Source organism: Dermacentor albipictus, chromosome 2 (assembly GCF_038994185.2).
Source record: "Dermacentor albipictus isolate Rhodes 1998 colony chromosome 2, USDA_Dalb.pri_finalv2, whole genome shotgun sequence".
NCBI classification, from domain to species: domain Eukaryota; kingdom Metazoa; phylum Arthropoda; class Arachnida; order Ixodida; family Ixodidae; genus Dermacentor; species Dermacentor albipictus.
In genome coordinates this window covers 179,085,352-179,091,351 of record NC_091822.1, presented here as the reverse complement: position 1 = coordinate 179,091,351, position 6,000 = coordinate 179,085,352, and positions in this window count along the sequence as shown.

The following is a 6,000-nucleotide window of genomic DNA, read 5'->3' as shown; positions in this document are numbered from 1 at the left end:
GTCGTAAATGCTGCCGACCCTTCAACACTCTCACCCACGATTTTTGCGAGAATTGCGCACGTTGGTACCTTTACGTTCGCAGTCTGAACTAGACGCATACGCTTGTTGCGCTTCCGCTTACGTATGTTACGAAAAATCGGTGCCTTACGAACGTAGTCTGAACATAGCATTAGGGACGACGTAATCGCCGGTTAAAATTGCACTGTCGCTCCGCCCCTCGTCGATCGCCGCGCGCTGCTGCTGACGCTGACGATGCGAGCGCGGACCGGAAACGCGGCGCAGTGACGTCAGCACTTGTGTTCCGCTCCTTCGCAATCTCCACGACCGTGCCTGACCGCGCTTGTTTCTGCGTGCGTGCCGTCATAATCTGCCTCGCTCGAGCCTGCATTCCTTTGTTTGTGTGTATGTAGAGTGGTAGTTGACATGCGGAGCATCAATTGAAGTGGTGGGCCAATCATGCCGGCATTCTGTGCAGCCTACGGTTTCACGAACACCAGCGGTCGCGACGATGTTTCATTACTCCCCGCAAGACAAGAAGCTTGCAGCTATGTGGGAGGCTGCTGTGAATCGAAAGAATTTCAAGCGCTCAAGAACAACAGTGCTGTGCTCTAACCACTTCCGTGACGACGATTACTACAAGAGTTCATCAATAATCCGTGAATGAGTGAGAGTACGACTTTCTGCTAGCAGGCTTTCTAAACACAGCGCGAAAAGGTCGGGGCAACGAACGCACCAAGGCGGGACAGGAGCGGGCGGACGGATGGTAACTGGCCTTGGAAGACCTTATGAATACACGAACTCGTCCAAACCTGGATTTTGATTTATTGCTAGCTCCTTCGTGTTAGCACGCTGAACGGAAGGTACATGTTCATTCTTGACGCAGGTTTCGTCGCAAACCGCCGTTAATTTTCTGTTCGCATGTGTGTTGTGAAACAGCCAACATGCAGCTACCATAATGCAGTGCAAGTGTAAAGTTTTCATGTGTTTGAAAGCCGGCGCACGCCATGACGCCGCGTTCTCCCTCGCGCACAGAGAGAATCCGGCTGTCTCACGTAGCCGACGCAATTCGCCGCCTTGGCTCCGGTTACGAGCAGCGTGTGTATGGCGCGCTCATCAAAGCCACTACACGTGCTACAAGAGCCGAAAACTTTCCCGCATGTAAATCGTCTGTGTGTAGATTGCCGACAGTTTCGGGGCAGCGCACAGATGCCGACGATCGCATCCCTCCTTACGTTCCACGAGGAAGACATGCAGGAACATAACAGTACAGTTGTTTGCCCGAAAACGAACTCACTGGATTCAGACTGGGATACATAGCGCAAAAAATTACACAGGGACAAGCAGAACACAGGACGAGCGCTAAACTCACTGGATTCACTGCGAACTCACTAAACTCACTGGATCGCTGTGTTCAGCGATCCAGTGAGTTCCAAAGAACATTTCTAACACGAGGAGATGCTAACACTTCGCTTTCGTTCGCGTCGAAAGCACTGCTTGCTACCAGCACCTTTTGTTTCTTGGAGAGGCCGGCTACGTATGCATGTAGGGAGCAAGGCCGAACTCCTCAGAGAAGCGCAAGCTCTCGAAATTTACCATTACCGTCTCACCAAACTACAGCGCCAAACCACCTTGCACCGTGCTTCATGTGTGGCGGCAGCGGCCGGTCCGGACGAACACCAATGTTCACGTCACGAGGCGCCCGACCAATCACCGGCGGAAACGAGGAGCGCGAGCTGCCCGAGTCTGCTGCTGCACTTTTCGTCGAAATAAAATCTGTTTGCGCTTTCTTTCGCTCAATTTCGATGCGATATTCGAATTCGGAGGGTTGAAAACCATTACGTACTGCTCTTCACTCATTTTTTATGGAAAACTCTTCATCTTCCCTTTAAGCCGTATGAACGGGTTATGCTGAAGTAAAAGGAGCTTTGAAGCAAGTTCTATACTCCAGCCAAATTTTCTCCGCAGGGGTAGTAGGAAACGACCTCAAACCAATCACCGCGGTCACCATTTTTGGAAGGCACGCGGAAGAAGCGGAAGAAGCCGCGATAGCAATAGCTATCACAAATACCGCAGCCAAAATAATTTTCTGCGACTCCAAGACGGCAGTGCGTAATTTTGCCAAAGGCAGAACCCACGAACCGGCGCTACAAATTCTGAAGAAAGTACATTTCACGCCCCGCCAGATCAAAATCATCTAGATCCCTGCGCACTCATCCCATCCCGGGAACGAAGCGGCTCACAATTTCGCCCGAGGACTCGTCAACCGGGCAGTGAGCCAACCGATCCTGCGAGGAGCAAAAGAGCGCATGATAACCTACCACGAAATTACGCAATACTATAAAAACGAAAGACTCGAATACCCACCCGCTGACAATTCCTTAACCAAAAACCAGCAGGCGACATGGAGGCAACTCCAAACACACACCTTCCCCAACCCGTACAAACTATCCATAGTGTAACCAGGGACACACTCCCCCGAATGTACGCTATGCAAGGCCGACAAAGCCGATTTAGCACACATCTTGCACGGATGCCCTGAGCTCAAACCTAGAGCCGAATGGCAGCTATCCAACCGAGAGCAGTGGGAGGCTGCGGTGACCAGCTCGGAACCCGCGGTTCAACTGCAGGCCCTGACCTGGGCTTTAGAAGTCGCCGTAAGACACGGTCTGACGGCCACCTCACGAAGCCATCATGACTTCCCACATCTAATCTCATAAATGATTTTCTGTTGACGAATTAAAGTTTTTACCACCACCACCTCTGCCGCATGATAAGATGGTTTACTTTTTGCGTCTGATCCAGTATTGTTTGTGGCACATCCCTTTGTGTGTGGCTTATTAAGCAAAAGCCTTAGATCTCTGTTTCAAGGTTGCGTTGTGAGCGACTAAAACTATCACGTGACCAAAGGAAGGCGGGAAGCGAACCGAAGCATATGCAGCTGTGTATAAGAGATGATCACACTGATGTACATATCGACGATAGGCAGAAATAATAGCTCCTTTACAAGCCGGCATTGAAATTTTCATTAAAACAGGCAGCGGATCCGAAGAATTGCGAAAAGTGCGATCGAGAGGCTGTATCTTGGCGCATAATTGCTCACAGCGGAAAGCAGAATCTATAGTGCTCCTATAGTGCTTCTAACTTGCCGGCTTCCGCAGAGCACATTTGCCACAAAAGGAAGAACAACTTCATTAGGAGGAGGAATGGGCTGAAAGCTTAGAGAACCGCCTGGTTCGCGGCCTATCGCTTTAGTTAAAGAAAATGAAATTATGGGGTTTTGAGTGCCAAAGCACGATCTGATTATGAGGCACGCCGTGGTGGGGGACTCCCGAAACTTTGCCCACCTGGGGTTCCTTAACGTGCACCTAAATCTAAGTACACGGGTGTTTTCGCATTTCGCCCCCATAAAAACGCGGCCGACGTTGCCAGGATTTGATCCCGCGACCTCGTGCTTAGCGCGGACCAACGCCATAGGCAGTAAACCACCACAGCGGATTACCCTTTAATTTGGACGCGCCACAAATAAGATTATCATCATCATTAGTGGCCCACATCTCAATTTAGGTTGGCCGACCTCCAAATTTAATTTCGCCTACCCATAAATTTCAAGTTGGCCTACCCCCAAATTTAAGTTGCCCCATCCCCAAATTTCAAGTTCGTGAACCCCCAAATTTCAGTTGGGCCACCCCCAAATTTGAAGTTGCCCATACCGAAAGTTCAGTTGGCCCGTTCATTTTCTTTCTTTGTCCCTTGTGTTGGCACTGAATTTTCGTAACCATTAACAAAATGTGTTGCTGGGCTAGTTGGTTCATGCTGAACAACTGAATACTGGTAAGCGCAATTCCAAGAGGATGTTTGGTTCGATACAGTGGCACTGCTGTCTCGCTCCCTAGTGTTTGTGCATATTTTTCGACGTTTTGTCAAATAGATTTGTCAAAGACGTCGGACGACTCGCCAAGGTACCTTCCCTACCGGAGGCCAGGGGGGCCTTCGCCTCCCGTCGCTTCGATAGGAGCCTGCAGAAGAGCCCGATCTGGTAGCGGCGAGAGCTCCGTCATGACTACGCCTGACCTGACACCGGGGCAGAGGCCACCGACTGACCCTGAGAGCAACCGTGACTGTAAGCGATACAAGGCTACAGAAACAGACGACGAGCGTACGCTAATTGACGATTGTGACATAGCTGACACCACAGATCTGGACGATGAAGGCTTCAGGCTTGTGCATCACCGCAAGAAGAGGACCGTCGGAATCCCAGTGATTATTACCCCCGCCACAGAAGGAGCCGACCTGGAAAAAGTAAATCCCATCGTTCTGTCTACAGAAATTTAAAAAAATTATTGGCGCATCGCCAGTTAGGAGCCGATTTACTGCTCAGGGAACCCTGCTTCTAGATGTACAGACAGAAGAGCATGTGAATTCCCTTCTCAGCTGCAAGTCAATCTCAGGGACTACAATCTCAGCACGAGTGCCGAATTCGTACCTGCAAAACACGTGCATTATTAGAGGAGTACCGAAGTGGTACACTGACGAGCAACTGTTGGTATACCTAAAGCCGCAAGGTGTTTACCATGCAAGGAGAGTCACGCGACGCGTTCAAATTTTCCGTGGTTCGTACGTTCGCTCCAAATACAGACCGTCCAGAGAAGGTCAACTTGGGCTTCACAAGACACGAGACCATTGACTACGTTGAGACACCACCTCGGTGCTTCAAGTGTCAGCGCTATGGACATGTGGCCAAGTACTGCCGTGGTGAGCAGCGGTGTAAGAGATGTGGAGGACCGCACGATTTCAAAACATACGCGTGCAGCTAGGTCATACAGGTCATACAGCTAGGTCATACAGCTAGTTATAGCAAGTATCGCACGCGGGCAGCGGCAATAAAGCGTAAGAAAACGTTTATCTTGGGGCCAACAGGAAAGGAGGAGAAAAATACGACGAAGAAAAAGACAGAAAGTCACAGAGAGTCAGACGAAATCAAATGGAGTTCAAAGAATGAAACTGATTTTCCAAGCCTGAAGCCTTCTCCAGGAATCCAGGGCATAGCGGTGCCATCGCGCAGCGGACCGGCTAAAGCAGTCAAATCAATGAACAGAGGCCCCGTAGACGAGAAGACTGCGGAACAACCGGAACAGCGAAGTTATGTGTCTGCACTGCAGCGACCCCAATCGCGTTGCGATGAAAAAACACCACAACAGGACTGTCAACAGGTGCTACGTGCTCTTTTTAAGGCCTTGCGATCACACATAGAGAAGATGGCGGCAAGCTCGATGAAGGAAATACTCGAAGTAGTCCTGGCTCTCGAGTCAGTGATTCTAAGCTCTGCCTCTTTTTAAAGCGCCTAGCAATATGAATGCGGTCAGGACAAAATGTTCACCATCTCGTCCACAGGTGCCACTTATTATGCAATGGAACTGTGCGGGTCCTACGTGCCATTTACCTGAACTGTCGCTTTTCTTACGCAACATGCCTGTGCCAATATTGGCCCTGTCCGAGGCTGGTCTTCCAAGTACCAGATCAATTGCTGGTTATGCCGCACATGGAAACCAAAGTATTCCGACATTTCCGAACGGAAGCGCCATGCTATATGTGAGACATGAAATGCCACATTAGGTTCTACCAGCTCAAGCCCTTTGCAGCAGTGATGTGGAAGTCACTGCTGTACAAGTGCGGCTGGGAAACCGAAGCCTCAGCGTGGCCTCCGTATATGTGAGCGCTCGCCTGAAGGTCTCGATGGGAAAAATTACAAGAGACCTCTGCAGCCGCTGCCCAGCTCCAAGGATTATATGTACCCGCCGTGGTTGCTCAGTGGCTATGGTGTTAGGCTGCTGAGCACGAGGTCGCGGGATCGAATCCCGGCCACGGCGGCCGCATTTCGATGGGGGCGAAATGCGAAAACACCCGTGTACTTAGATTTAGGTGCACGTTAAAGAACCCCAGGTGGTCGAAATTTCCGGAGTCCCCCACTACGGCGTGCCTCATAATCAGAAAGTGGTTTTG